General features: G+C 43.8%; 1 long non-coding RNA gene across 1 annotated transcript in view; it reads right to left on the minus strand.

Moving 5' to 3' along the window:
- Positions 1 to 353: 353 nt before the first annotated feature.
- LOC144767528 (uncharacterized) overlaps positions 354 to 16,532 on the minus strand; it is a 39,370-nt gene continuing 23,191 nt past the window's right edge. The window contains exon 3 of the long non-coding RNA XR_013598242.1: positions 354 to 1,548. This is a non-coding gene — a long non-coding RNA (uncharacterized LOC144767528). The remainder of the gene's footprint in view (positions 1,549 to 16,532) is intronic.

Below are 16,532 nucleotides of genomic sequence, written 5' to 3' on the forward strand. Positions count from 1 at the left end.
CACAAAGGTGGCACACTTTTAGTGTGTCTCCTCAAGGCACACCCCCTTGACATCCCCTTGCAGGTTTGCAGGTGGATGCAGTCATTTACTGATCTCCCTCTCTTCTTGAAAGTGCAAGCATGTGTCGCCTACACAGTGAAACACAGAGCAGCTTTGAAGCAGCCGTATTTCACTTGAACGCTCTGCCCCCAAGGCAGCATAAGTTTGCTGCTGCCCTGGGGCAGCACATTCATTATAATACAGTGCGCTCTCCCTGTTTGAGCAAGGTGCACCTATTTAAAGGTGTTCCGCAGTGCATAGAGAGAAAGTGTGCTGTATATGTAATACAGCACCAGATCTAAAATGTGATCCTATCTGAGATTTATACCACACTATCATCATCCCTCATCTGTTTATAGAGCATCTTTGGTGGGGGACTACAACAGGACCCATCTCAAATTGCCACTGAAAATTGATGTGTTATCTCAATATAAATTCAACCACAATTGATCAATCAATGATTTGTTGTCATGCTATAAGGGGTACTTGCTATGCTAAGGTGCCTGCTTGGATTGGTGGCAATAAATCTTATTGTGATCCATAGTTCGTAAAAAACTTAAAGTGACAATTCAATCAAGTTCATATAGTGTTAAAAAAAAGAGTCCTTAAAAATTGCAGAAAGTAAGAGAAACAATCAACAATCAATTATCATGAGTAAATAGACACTAGAGCATTGGGGTCGAATTCCAGGGGAGGCCATGCAGTCTTTATTAGCAGTGTGATGTTTACCAGTGTTTGAGGCTCCAACCATCCCTATTACCCACATCTCTGTACTGAATAACCATCATATGATCGTGCAACATTGTTTTCTGTTATATCAAAATATGCCGACGGTTCATAATGCAACATCATGAAATCAAGCTTCTGATAAGTGTACATTGTAATGTATTCCATAGTAAGAGTACGCATTTATCTCATTTATATCAATTTATTGCTTGGGGAATAGATATCAGTTCCACTATTCAGGTATTAAATCCATAGTTGTACATGCAGTCATACAGCCAAGTCGTGTCCCCATTAGTGTTCAGTCTCCAACAATAGTATAAGGGAGGACTCTTGTTTTCTTATTTGGGATTCCTGATCCCCTCCTCTTGGGTCTACTGTCACATGTTTAATACCATAATATCTCAGACAGCTAGGGTGTCCTTGATGTTTGCCACAAACATTTTAGGCTACGGGATAACTGTTGTCCCATTTCTTTATTGCTCTCAAATGTTGTAGAATACGTGTTTTCATATTTTTAGTTTTACTTCCCACATATTGTTTCTGCAATTACATTCCAGGACATAAACCACAAACCCTGAGTTACAGGTAATTTTTTCTTTTAGCAATATCTTTTTCGCTTCGATTGTGGTATAGTGCTTCATATCCTGTCCACTTTTACATGCCTTACAGGTCCCACATTTCTAGAACCTCACATTTTTTTCATTTAACCATGTGGTTTGTTATTTTCTTGGATATAGGAATCTTGATGTTAGAAAGTCTCCCAAATCTACTGTTCTGTAGATTCTATGCAAGTGAGATAAAACATATTCTTTAACATGGACATTGCACATTACAATATTCCAATTCATTGACCACAGTCCTCACATCATTTATTAATTCATAGTGTAATCTATAAAGAACCTGAAAATACCATTGTACTCCTTGGTCCTATCTGATTGAAACAGTAAATATTTGCTTTTCCTGGGTTTTCCTCCATCATAAGCATTAAGCAGCATGCTTTTTGGGTATCCCTTCATAAGGAATCTAGACTTCACTAGTTCTGACTCATCCTAAAATCATCATCTGATGAGCAGATTCTTGTTGCTTGCAGAAGCTGACTATATGGAATACTTAATTTTAGAATCTTAGGAGGCCCATTATTTCCATGTAATAGAGAATTAGGTGCAGTTGCCTTTTTTTATATTTTATTGTGCAGAGCATTGTTCTCTATATACAGGGCCACATCTAGGATTCATTTTATTCCAAATACATGTTAATTGGATATTGGGATCATCCTTATTTAACTCATCCAAAAACATCTTTAAAATCTCTTCCTCGCCATGCCGTATTAAGAAGAGATTGTCAATAAATCTGATCCATAATTTCACATGGTTCATTTATCTGTCATTTTCTTCTGGCCAGGCCACCTCCTTCTCCCACCACCCCATGAATAAATTACAGTAGGTGTGAATGAAGGAGGTGCCCATGGCCGTGCCTTACTTCTGCAGGAAAACCTCATTATCAAATACTAACACATTGTGTTAAACAATATCTCAGTATACAGATAGAATCTCTTTCTGCTGAAATATCTGTATTCTCTATTCCAATTTGCACTTTAATGCATTATAGACACTTTAATTACTCTTAAAATAAGAATTGGTACTGTATCTGGTCTCTTATGATTTTTAGTCCAAAGTTACTATGGATGGACGGATAATATGATGAAACACCATCAGAAGATTCATATGTTGATATATTTGTATATTTTATTGCACTTTAATGCACTACAGACACTTTAGTCATTCCTAAAAAGAAAGTTGGTACTTTATTTGGTCTTTTATGATGAAATACTACCAGAAGCTCTTACTGCTGAAATGATAGTATTTCATCATAAAAGACCAAATACAGTACCAACATTCTTTTTAAGAGTGACTAAATTGTCTGTAGTGCATTAAAAAGTGCAGTAAAGTATACAAATATAACATATAACAACATATGAAGTTTCTGATAGCACGTCATCATTTTAACAGTACATTAAAATGTTACACTCTTTAGTATTTAGTCGAAATATGATTCCCATATTTTTTCAAATTTCCTAATCCCCCATTTCATATTACAAACAACCGTTCACTATTTCTAACCTGCTTCATTTTCCAGACCCACTCACACTTTATTGGTACGTGACATGATTGCCATCATTGAAGCAGCAGCTACCTGGCAACCGCCATTGCGATATATATTGATTTAACCCATTTTTCAGATAGACACTGGGAAGAATAATAACCCAGAACCTTTAGGCTACAATTACGACCTTGGTTACTTTAAGGTGTCTCATGTCCATAGTGGATTAAATACTGAGGTAAAAGACCCTATTATATAGTCGATCCTTTGATCTTTTTCTTTTTACGTGGTGCATGAACATTAACATGGGGACCAATCTAGGTCCAGATCACTGATTGCTCTCTAAAGAATAGTTCTCTATTTTAAATTTTATGATCTGTGTTCACACGTGTGTGTATATTAAATTACTTTTTCACATTTTCTCTCTCTTTTCTGCACTTGTGGTTTTCTTCCCTTCTGGAGTTTTCACGTATCTGAGGTTACAGATACATTGGCTCGAACAGCTTATTTCCTTAAAGAGGAATCATGACATTGTGATGAGATAGAATTAGTTCTGAAGCTTTCTGACTCTTCTGACCGTTTGGTGTAAATCACTCACATCTCTGGTTTGTTTATGCGGGACATTACATTTGAAATTCTTGTTTAGTTAGCATGTTTTTATAAAATAGCAGTAGTTTATGTGTCAAGTTTATACTTTTAAATATTTGACACATTTGTATTTGCAGTCCTGATGAAGCCTTTTGTAAGGTGAAACACATTGGCTGCACTTTTTTGAGAATATACAATAAAGAAAAATTCGGCATCAACATCCAGGACTCACAACTTCCCATTTTATTGAATGTGGTTTTTGTCAACCTTGACTTTTGCCTCCAGTTCTGTGTAAATATGTGTGTTAATGTATGGTCTGTTGAAAATGGCAATGTATATGTACATAAGCGGCGTTCATTTGTGTTCACTGTACCCCTTGTTGTAAGCAGAACGGATATCGCTAAACACTGACTGTGTTATCCCGCCAGCATAGACCCATGCACACACGTACACGACAGCCATTTTAGACACCATGGCCTCTCTGCCCATCTGTCCCCGGCACCCCTCCCCGCGCGCACTGCTCATGCATCAGCCACGAGACCCTCTCCCTCTGCGTGACCCTGCTCTAGAAATAGCACTCCTGCTTGACCCACACCCCCCATTTCCTCCCAAGAACACCCTTCCCCTCAGCTGACAACCCCCCCCCCCCGGCTGCGCTTGGCCTCTCGACCCGGTCCCAAGTCCTAAGACCAAGCCTCGTGGATGTACATCCCCCTTTTCCCTGCCCAGCATAACAAAACCGTGATACACCAACCGAAGTGTCCGACCTTATCACCTGACCAACCTTTGACCTGATCATCCCCTCCTGCCCTCGTGTCCTGTAGGAATGTCCGGCTGAGAGATCACAATCTCTCTTGTTACATTCAGGAGGGGAGGATGACATCTGAGCGACTGGTATGGGAATAGGCCTGAAGCTGGGATTCCAAGCATGCCTTTTTCTACTTCAAAGCGTCTTTATTGTAATAAGGAATGTTTGTGCATCATAAACATGTGTATAAAAGACGAAGCCTCAGAGAACTTGTTAGAGCACCTCCTGAAGACACTATGCGAGTGTCCGAAATGACAGGCTCTCCTCATGAGAAATAAAACTCTATTCTTGTCTTCCTGCTTCCAGCGCCCGTCTCTTTATTTGGTAATTGTTCAAGATGGAAACTAAGAGGCGTCCTGCGCCAGCAGCCTGGGCATCAGGTGCGTTATGGACTGACTTTTCAACAATTGGCGCCCCAAAGCGGGGTCCATCAGCGACATAAGGTCCGGTAAGAGAGGTCCAGACGATGGGGTGAACATCTAAACGATTGGAGTATACCTGCCTTGAGAGGGCCCTCGTCCGGCTGCCGATTGAATGAACTTCACCAATTCTGAATGGACCTCTCTCAAGTGACCTACTGTCCTGACTGGAATCCCACAGGAATGCTGCGGTAAAAACATGGAGAAAGAGAACGATGGGGCGCTGGAAAAAGGAAGGCGAAGAATTGCCCACATGGTCCGGTCCGGGTAAGGTTAAGTAGGACGTCTTTACGTCCGATTGGTAGGATGGCATTATCCATCTGATTGATTGATTGATTGATTGTTTTGGAATCAGTATTTAAAATACTGGTATTGTTCATTGATTGGTTCATTTAGCCTCGGTTGCTACTTGAAGTATTGGTTCTCTTTGAGACATTCTCTGTTTGCAAACAGCGACGAATAGGAATGTTCCTCTCTCTTTGCAAATAGTGAAGGATAGGTAATGCGGACTTTTGTCCCCCGTTGTAATCCGTCATGCCTATTTTTCTCCCCACTGATTGATTGATTGCTCTGTTGCTCTTTGAGACATTCGCTGTCTACAAACGGGGAAGAATAGGAATATTCTGTCTCCCTTTGCAGATAGTGAAGGGTAGGTAATGCAGACTTTTGTCCCCGTTGTAATCCGTCATGCCTATCTTTCTCCCCATTGATTGTTTGTTATCGATTTTTATCGATTATTGCTCTTTGAGATATTCCCTGTCTACAAACAGGGAGGAATAGAAATATTCTGCCACCCCCTTTGCAGATAGTGAAGGATAGGTAATGCAGACTTTTGTCCCCGTTGTAATCCGTCATGCCTGTTTTTCTCCCCACTGATTGATTGATTGTCTGGACATTTATTGTTCAAGGAATAGTTCTTTTGAGGCATTCTCTGTTTGCAAATAACGTGGAATAGAAATGTTCTGTCTAGTCTTTGCAAGTAATGAAGGGTAGGTAATGCGGACCTTTGTCCCCCGTTGTAATCTGTCATGCCTATCTACTCCCCACTGATTGGTAAACCAGTTCCACCCGGACCATTTATTAGAGGTAGGTCATCTGGCTCGGCCAGGAGGGCACCCCTAATACAAAAGGACAAATATAAAAAAAATGCGGATTAGCCGCTGTATCGTGCTAGCAAATAAGAGAAAAAATAAAAATAAAAAAATATGTATATATAAAAATCGTTAGGGAAAAGAAAAGGAATCGAGTGAAATCAGTAGGCCGCTGACGAGATCTCTTTTTCAACCTCGCTGAAATAGAAACATAGGGAACAACCCCTCAGGAAATATGAAACTGGTGAGGAAAGCCGAACTCAACGCTATGACTTCGAGACAGCTTGGCTCCACCACCCACCCCGCCCAATTAACGACAAACCTTAGGCGAATAATAGAAAATATACAACACTATAGCGAAGTAACAGGTGAACACGTTTTATTTTTTTAAACAAAAAAAACATTCAAAGCAACTATTTACATGACAAACGGCTGCAACAACAAACGAAACCCACAATGCATTTCGCCGTCTGCCTGACGCCGTTCCAGTCCTTCCCCAAAGTAGCAATGTTGGGCTACTTTGGGCTACTTTCTAGTAGTTTTTGGGCGTTTTAAAGTCTACAAAAACCGTCAGGGGCGGCCTGGGGTGGAGGGACCACTACGCGAATAGCCCGAAGGCGGCACCACGCGCCAAGACCTGTCCCCCTGATGAACCAAGGGCCCCGTTCCTGGGGCCGGGGTGAAGAAGCGTCCGGCCGCCATCGGCTGTAGGCCCGGCCCGAAACGTGCCAGGCGTCCCCACTTCTTCAATAATGGCTGCGACAACACTGAGGGGGGGATGTCTTGCACATGCCTCCGACCCCCCCCTCGTCCTCATCGCCTGGTCCGGCCATAACAAATGTCAAGCGAGACGCCGTGGGGTGCACCGGGAAGGAGAGGCGGCGCGAACGAGCCTCTCCCACCTCCCCAGGTGAAGGCTCCCCAGCTCCACCCCCAACGCTCCTCGCACCCGGCAAAGGGTTCGTCCACTCTTACGGTGCAGCGACGCTCCACTCACCCAGCAGGGTCTCGTCCACTGTGGCGGTGCTGCGACGCCTCGCCCGACAGGTTGAAGCCCGTCTGCTCATTTGACCCCGCGATTGCCGGTAGCTGCCGAACTCTCAAAATGGCGGTCGACCCTGCAAGAGCGGGCCCAGCATGAAGGAATGGCCTGGTTGCTTGTTGATTAAGAAACGAGTCCCACCATCATAAAAGTTCTCCTCGACCTTGAAGATTCTATAGGAGCCGCGGGGGTCCCCGACTCCCGCAGATACCCCCGATGGGGAATGACTGCCATGATTGCCCGCGGAACGATGAAAATATAGCCGCAGGACGTCGGCGCTCCCATGCTGACGCCAGCCTCAATTTGAATGACTAAAATCCTGCAGACTACAGTTCGGATCAGTTCCGGTGAAAACCCAGTATGACCCGGTAGGAAACAATTGTTGCCTCCCTCCCCCTTTTGACTGATGGTTCATACTGCCGATCCTTTCTGTTGCCCTTTAACGGAACCTTTTTGGACTGCCGAAAGAGGCTCTGGGCCAACCACGAGTTGGTAGAGGTTTTGACTATGCCTGGATCTGACTGGCTGCACCCAAAATGGCGCTGGTACAAATGAAACTTTCAACTCTTTGTTGTACCCCGATTGCTCAGCCTTGATGTCATGAAATATGTATACAGTTTTTAAACACAATGAATTGATATGGGATGGGTACTGATTATGTGTTTGGACAATGAATTGAAGTGAGATGGGTGCTGATTGAACCTTCGGACAATGAATTGTTGTTAAGTTTGGCGCATCATGATTATTGAAAGTTCAAATTTCAACACTTATGATACTTGCTCACACTGAAGTTTCGATATGATTTTTTTGCACTTGTCGCACTTTTTTTTAATGAAATCAACGACCGCCGACTCCATTAGGTTTTCCACTAATAAGTATCCCCACCTGTACAGTTCTGGCCGGCCCACGGGGTTGTAGGCCCGTATTTATGCACCGACATTTTTTATTAAAGATTTTTGGAGAAAAAACGTACATAGTTGTCACCTGTAAATTGGTAAGTTTCGAATAAATGACCACTGTTTCCGATATAACTGAATTACAGGTGAAATGGCTCAGCTCGATTAGTTAAGGGTTATAAAAGTATAGTACGCAGAAATATTGCAAATATGAGTGGTCCAGGTTTTTGTTGTATGTACTTTGCACATTTTTGTACAGCCTAAAGCAACCGCTAAAAGACCCTGGAATTCAGCCTATACTTAATATGCTACCTGTATCAGGAAAATTGTGCTAAAAATACCCCTAAGTCGCCCCGAAGGAGTGCCACCTGGCCTCCCTACATACGATCCGTAATACCACACTTGGGTGACCTATGCTATCCATCGGCTTCCGATAATCATCTCTCCTACACTAAAAGGTCCATCTGGGCTTAAATGCCGAGTTGGCAAGGACTGCGTTCCGTGGAGATAGGCCGAGTATGTAGTAAGTAAAAGCCTTTTCGGGTTTATGCGCGCTGATGTGTTTTTTAAATGCTGCCCCCGCTCCCTTCTTTTCCCTCTTTCTGCAGGTCACATTGAAACGTCGATTAAAATACGAAAAAGAAAATGGTGATCTAGCGGACGAAGAGATGGGAAAAAGGCGTTCGATTATGGTACCTACACACGATGAGCGAACAATACCCTGAACTTAGCGCTTGAAAGGACAGCCTGAAACGAAAAAAAAATAAAAATATACAAAATGTGACTTCGCTTGGCACCCCGAATAATACAACCAAAAATGACGTGCACTTATGATTAAGCATTCTACACTTAACTAAATAGGGAAAGTTTAAAAGAATATTCTGAGGTGAGGTTTACTCTAGTACCCTCCGTTTGGAGGACTAGGAATGTTGTCAGTGTTTAGAAATTACTACATCCTTTCCACACCCTCACAGGAAAATCAGAGCTGCCCTATTGTTCTCCCAAACTGACACCCACTGTTGCCTCAGCCTGGAAACACATTAGCCCGACCAGGTTAGTTCTTGACCGGTTGCCAAAGGCATAAGTGTGTAAAACCATAAAGACCAGTAAAGGCAGCCGACAATAAAAGGGAAGAAAAGGGTAAAAAGAGCTTAGGATGCTAAGGATGCGCAGCATACAGGAAGAGATCATTATGGCCAATAACGGTTATATGTCTTGTCTTGGATTTTTGTATATAATACATGTACTGTCTCCCTCACCTGAATATGTGTGTACGTAATGTATGGATCTACGTCATCCCTCTGCCTGTGTTTCCGTATTACTTAACCCCTGTTGTTCTGTGTTGTTGCAAGCACTGAATGACCCATTATTGTACACCTCCCCCCCCCCCGGTCCCTCCTCCCTTGTATGGTAGCGTTGTGCCCCCCCGGCACCAACGTAATTGGGTCTCCTCGAACACAAAGGTGTTCGGCAAAATTAACAGGAACTAAAGCGATTGTGACTTGCCATATTACTACCTCTCCTTTCTGCAAAACAATAGAACCCGAGTTGGTAATGAAGGAAAGGACAGGTAGGACGACTGATGTCCCCTAATCTGGCTTTTTATAGGGGGACTATAACGTCAATTGCCTTCTGTTTTTCAGTTCGCTAGAAATACAATTCCCAATGCACAGATTACCTCGCCCCTCTGCACTTAAGTGCGGATGTCCAAAGTGCCCCCCCGAATTCTCCCGATTGACCCCAGCTCCCTGTCCAAAGCGTCCCCGCTTCCCCCGATTAACCCCAGCTTCATGTCAGCTACCCTCGAAGCATAATTGATGACCTTGATTAACGGTCATTCCCCAAGAAAGGCATGTCTAACATCTGCCCCCCCTCCTCCTTCTTCCTGACGATAACGCTCCTGCTTGCAAGAGTTAGCCGACCCCGAAGGGAAATGTAAGATTGTCGATACTTGGGTTAAAAAGAAAAAGGGCGAGTCTCTACATAAGGACTCGATTTTGAGTTTGATATAATACACTGTGTATAAAGGTCCAATTTCTCTCCACATACGTCACGAATGAACGCCAAACAGGTTTATGAATTCAATGGTAATGCCCTCCTACATACTCCATAAGTGATGACTTCTGACTGTGACCGTTGAACTTATCACCCACCCACATAGGATTGGGGACGGAATTGAGATGTATAAATGTCTTCTCCTGCCAGTTTTTCTAAAACTTGTTTTGTACCCATTCAAAGATACAATCACCGGAGGAGAGGAGCTGGACGTGACGCACAGCCTGGCCACAGATCATGGAGCACGTGTGACCTCAGCCAAAGGTGGAGCCACAGAGCAACGAGACGCGGGACGAGGCACCACTCTCAAACTCGGCAGATGAAGGAATAAAGGGCCGCCTTGAAGCCCTCGATTTGCTGACCCACTCGTGCCTGAAGTCCCCGTCCCTCTTAGCCCGACTGATGGGCCTGCCTGCTCGCCATCCTTTGCTCCTTGTGGTCCCTTGGTGTGCTCAAAGATCTGATCCCACTCCGCCCTCTCTTCCCTTGATTATTCAACAACATCACCCTTTTAGCATAACTTTTGACTATAGAATAAGGTTTTTGCCACAAAAGAAGAAAGACTCGCAGGTGCCCAGCATGAGGCACCCCTAAGAAGATCAGTTAGGAAACAGGACTGTGATCTAACAGCAGAGGACTGATCGCACCCTGCAACGCGTAAGGATGAATACGAGCTGGACCTATAGCTCCACCGCCGGTGCTCAACAGCGCCAACAAAAGAAGACGGACTCTGTTAAAAAGACATTGTGACGAAAACCCCCCTTCCTGAACTTTCTACCCACCCCTTGACTAAGTGCTTGTATCGAATTGAATTCCTCCCTCAACCATTTTTGTATTGCTTTCTAAAATGTTTCATCGGTCACTCACGTATCTAGTTTTCCAAAAGTTTCTTATTGCACTGATAAGACCCGAAGGTATCAGAGTACTTTTACTGTGTGTTGATGTCACCGGAGAGAAAGTCTGAACTTGATTCTATAATGTTTCGGAACATTTTTTCTGATTGACTCCAACTAAGTATTATGCCGATCTCTAGACTTGTATGAATAACCCAACAAATGAAAAATCATATGTACCGCATTCCGCCAATCGTATCGACTGGTTAGAACTGAACTAGCTTATGTAAAAAAGCGGCGACTGTTGAAAATGGCAATGTATATGTACATAAGCGGCGTTCATTTGTGTTCACTGTACCCCTTGTTGTAAGCAGAACGGATATCGCTAAACACCGACTGTGTTATCCCGCCAGCATAGACCCATGCACACACGTACACGACAGCCATTTTAGACACCATGGCCTCTCTGCCCATCTGTCCCCGGCACCCCTCCCCGCGCGCACTGCTCATGCATCAGCCACGAGACCCTCTCCCTCTGCGTGACCCTGCTCTAAAAATAGCACTCCTGCTTGACCCACACACCCCCATTTCCTCCCAAGAACACCCTTCCCCTCAGCTGACAACCCCCCCCCCCCCCCCCCGGCTGCGCTTGGCCTCTCGACCCGGTCCCAAGTCCTAAGACCAAGCCTCGTGGATGTACATCCCCCTTTTCCCTGCTTACAGAATACTGCCCAGCATAACAAAACCGTGGTACACCAACCGAAGTGTCCGACCTTATCACCTGACCAACCTTTGACCTGATCATCCCCTCCTGCCCTCGTGTCCTGTAGGAATGTCCGGCTGAGAGATCACAATCTCTCTTGTTACATTCAGGAGGGGAGGATGACATCTGAGCGACTGGTATGGGAATAGGCCTGAAGCTGGGATTCCAAGCATGCCTTTTTCTACTTCAAAGCGTCTTTATTGTAATAAGGAATGTTTGTGCATCATAAACATGTGTATAAAAGACGAAGCCTCAGAGAACTTGTTAGAGCACCTCCTGAAGACACTATGCGAGTGTCCGAAATGACAGGCTCTCCTCATGAGAAATAAAACTCTATTCTTGTCTTCCTGCTTCCAGCGCCCGTCTCTTTATTTGGTAATTGTTCAAGATGGAAACTAAGAGGCGTCCTGCGCCAGCAGCCTGGGCATCAGGTGCGTTATGGACTGACTTTTCAACAGGTCAATGTGCAGCTGACCATTGAGGTGGGAAACAGTAGCAGTCGGTGGTGGGAGTGCTGCCGGGCGGTGACATGGGGTGGGAGAGGCGAAGGGTGGGGGGTAGTAAACTACAGAATACAGCCAAATACAGGTAAGTAAACATATAAATAAATAAAACAAATTTTGTTGCGCGCACTGCATCGCATTTGGTGGGCAACAGTTGCTGCTACTGTTATTTGTAGTGACTATTTCAGGCTGTGGTGCATGAAATCCCATGCTGCAATTCCCCCTTTTTGCTATATTTATTTCCTTGACCATGTCAGCTGGGGGGGGGGGGAAAGAAAGAACAAATACATTATGGTGCAAGATAACACACATGAGAAGAAATTGGTGGGGGTGCAATCATGCAAGATGGAATGGACGTGAAGTCCTTGTGGTTTAATTGTAATATGAAAACAATTGGCAGTCAAGTTAAAAGCCCATTTGGAGACACAAGTGATTTATGTATGGATGACCTTTATTATGATGATGCATACTATGAGGATGGTGTAAATGTAACAAAAAAGCAAAGGTGAATAAACTACAGTAATTCTGGATGCAGAGGGTAACCCAATGTTCGATCCAGGGTTCCTCCAGCACCCTAATTCTGCAAAATGGCTTCTTCGCCATTTGTGAATGGTCATTTAGAGGCCACAATAAGAGCAGAATACCTTTCTGCTCAGTATTTTGAAAAAAGCAGCCCTAACTCTGGAATAAGGTTACCACCTTTCTGAGTAGAGGGAGCAAAGAAAAAGGGGTAGACAGAGTTTGTTCTTCTTGCAGAGACAAGGTATTGGATACTCTGGGCACTCTATCTGGAATTCTTTGTTCAGCCCAGCAAGCATAAAATGTAGGGGAATCGATAGACCCTGAGACAATATCTAAGTGGGCCCAGAGGGCCATTTGTTTTCATGGCAATATGAAGGCAAGATTGTCCGGTGAGAGGCGCAAAGGACTTCTATTAATGATAGACCCAAAATTGGGGGAATTAGCAGGGTCAGAGGTTGGTTTGACTACGCATGGGTCTCTCTTTGGGAGAAATTTATAAAGGATATTGGCTGCTATGTGCGGGATTTTTCATCATTGGATAAGGCACATTTCTCCCTGATGAAGGTATTTGGATGTGTTTCCCCCATGGCTGGCGGATACAGGGGTCTCTTCGCTGGCAGGTCAAGCTTCTTCAGAACCTACTGCTGCCACCAATTTCGATACTCCAGGCTGATGTTCTTGTCGCAAAGATGGAGAGGTGGAATCAGCTTAGACCCTTCTCCCTGGTGAAGGTTGGCCATTTGTTGTACAGGAATGCAACTTATTTCCAAAGACCCTTGAGTGTTGAAACAGTTAAGGGATTTCACATCCATTTTTAAGCTTCTCCATTTCAGGTCAAACTCCCCGTACCAATGAAGTTACACAGGAATGGAAAATGGAAATGGAAATTTGTTTGCAAGGTATTTTTCTTCCAGGGGATTGGATGATGTGCCTAGATTTGAAGGATGCATTCTTACTGTTATAATAAATAAGAAGGTTTTTTGTGGTTCTTGGTGGACTCAGAAAAGGAAGTGTTAATGCGCCCAGATTGAAGGGAGTTAAGGGACACACTTGTACTTTCTCAGATTTCCCTTAGACACCCTAGTAAGTTTGCTGGATCTCCTTCCCTCATTCATTTAAGCACATTTTGAAGGGCCTGTCCAACACAGGTTGTTGCAGAGATTAAAGGTAGGACATTTGAAAGGAGCTCAGACTTACTTTCAGATGATTCCTTTGGACCGGGAGGCAAGAGAAGTGGGTTGGTGGTTAGGCCGTAAAGACACCTGGAACAGTTGGGGTGTCTTTCCTACGCACCCAGATCTAGCATTAGAATCAGATGGAAGTCTCTCGGGAAGAGGTTCATGTGTGCCACCTTCTCAATTACAAGAAGATGTTTGAGGTAGGAGTCCTCAATGCACATTAACTGGTTAGAGCTACTGTAGGCTCTTTTGCAATCCAGTCTAGAAAAAGACAAAATAAGATGCTTGGCCCTCTTTTTTTATAGAGAGTATGACTGCAGTCAGGTATATCAACAAGTTACGGTGGATAAGATCAAAGCCATTAGCAGAGTTGGTCAAAGCTCTGTGAGAGTTTTGTTTCCAGCAGGACATTTCTTTGTAAGCAGATTATCCACTGCAAGTATCCAACATGGTAGCGGGCTGGTATTCACTGAACAGCAGTGAGTGGAGGCTAGATGACCACGTTTTCAAGGAGTTAGACAAAGTCTCTGAGTTGTTCAATGTAGATCTCTTTGCTTCCAGACTGATAGCGCAGATGGAAAACATCTTCAGCTGGAAACCAGATATAGACGCTTTGACAACAGATGCTTTTCTCCAGGATTGGTATAAGAAAATGAATTATACATTTCTGCCATTCGCTAGGATTTTCAGATGTTTGGCTCAGGTAGGCCGACAATTAGCATAGGTCACAATGCTGAGGAGGAGCCACCGTTGGCACCCCGCTCTGTTGGAGTTATGAGCGGTCTATCCTGCAGATTCTGAATAGCCCTTATGGGCAGAATCACAGTCGTCACCTACAAGGCAAGTTGAACCTAATAGTATCGAACCTCACATGACACTCATAGATGTGCAAATATTTTCAAAAGCAACCTAAGCAGACATCATGGCCTCCTGTGCCCAGGGCACAGTCAAGGCCTACAAGTCAGGCTGGGAACAGTGGGAAAGTGATGGATGGAGTGTGGATTCAGTTTCTGCAGATGTCATGTAAGTGTTACATTTCTTGGTATCTTTGACAGCTGGGCAGAAGTTCTACAGGACAGTTAATGTCATAGATCAGCAATATGCGCAGGACATCAAAGGGTGGCTGGTTAGGTTGTGGGAACACATACTTTGGTGTGCTTATTATTCAAGGGAATAAGATATATGAACCCCAATAAGCCCAGATATTTTACTATGTGGGGTGTTAAGTTGGTTGCAGCCTTATTTGAATCATGGGGTGACAATGGCTGTTTATCTTTCAAGTCATTATCTACTCTGCTAGTGACTCTGTTGTGTTTGGTATCTTTCAGGTGGGCGTCCGATGTTAGGGCTTTGGATATCTCTGCTATGCAGTTTTCTGCAGTGGGAGTTCAATTTAGCATTACCAGGCGAACCAGGAATGCCTCTATCATGTGGAGTTCCCATTTCTTCCTTTCCACCTAAAGCTGTGTGTAGTAATGTGTCTTAAAACTATGTGCAGGTGACTAAAGATGTAAGAACATTTGCCTGGCAGTTATTAGCTTTGCGTAAGCTATTTGCTCCAGTAACCTGAACTACTTAAAGTAAATCAGTTAAAGGGGTAATGACACTGGCAGAAGTAGATCAGCACATTTTTTGGGCACATTCAGCTTTGGGGGGCTTTGCCTCAAAAGAATTATAGCCTGGGGCTAGGTTGAAAAATAATTTGAAGTGGGGATGCAGTTTAATGGCTGGGTGGCCGACCTTAAAGCTGGAGAAACCGGTTCGAGTCTAGTGGGAGGCTGAAGCATCCTGCGATTCTGGGCAAATCACTTAATCTGAATGTGTCTGTTGTAATGCAAAAGGTGATGTTAATGTATTTTATTTTTCAGGGTTATTCTTAGTGATACAAAAGGGGATGATGGACGGAGCGTTTGAGCAAATCAAACACTCACCCCCAGTCAACTGATCTGGGTTTAATCCATCACCATTCTTTAGCTCACTCAGCCACCCCAGTTCAGACATGGCCATATGCAAATCAGTCTGACCCTGTGCCTCATGGGAACAGTCCAGCCTGAACTGCCAAGCCATGTCTTCCCTGGACCGGAAACAATCATCCTGGGACCGGTTTCGATTCATAATCCTCATCAGCCAGGCTATCTTGAATCCAGTGGCCAAGTGAGCAAGGGACTCGCGTCTGAGCATACCCTGCCACACTTAGGGCGAATAAAGCGATACAAAAGGGGATGATGGGCGGAGCGTTTGAGCAAGGGTTTTCTTAGTGTCAGTTACAAGCGTTTGAGCAGGTTATTCTTAGTGTCAGTTACAACCAACCAGGCCTCAAGTTGAAATGATAAAATCGAAGAAGCCAGGAGACAACTACTCCTTTAGAACCCGACAGTATTTGAAGCTGAAATTCATCAAGGACAGAGGAAGATGCTGTGGCTAATACTCAGATTTTGGATTGTTTTTGCTATTTAATTTCACATGTGGCTTATACACTTTATGGATGCATCAAGAAAGGAGGAAGTTGCATGTGGACTACCCTATTTATACTAATAGGTTGATTGTTTCTTAGCAGTCATTTTCTGTCTGAAAGAACAGATTTAGGGGAGTAGTGTTGATTTTAAATGCTGTGAATATAAACAGTAAGAAGAGAGACTGCATAATACTTGCCTTTAATAAAATCAGGACTCTCCTTCACCACCTGGCTTGGAGAATCTGCACAGACTATTCCTTGACCGGCATGATAGGCGAAAGCAGGTAATCTAGCAGAAATTCCTAGTTTGTTGCGGGAAAATGCATGTCTTTTTTTTTTTTTCTACACTCAAGTAGAAACTGTTGACCAGATTTATTAGTGAAGGTTTCACTAAACAGAGAGCCCTCTTCAAATTCCTCTTGAAGGGTGCCAATTTGGACAACACTAGCAATTGTGGGTACACTGAATTCCATACAACAATGGCTTACGCAAGATGGATTTTCCCTTCATCATT

The sequence above is a fragment of the Lissotriton helveticus genome, chromosome 7, assembly GCF_964261635.1.
Source record: "Lissotriton helveticus chromosome 7, aLisHel1.1, whole genome shotgun sequence".
Classification (NCBI taxonomy): domain Eukaryota; kingdom Metazoa; phylum Chordata; class Amphibia; order Caudata; family Salamandridae; genus Lissotriton; species Lissotriton helveticus.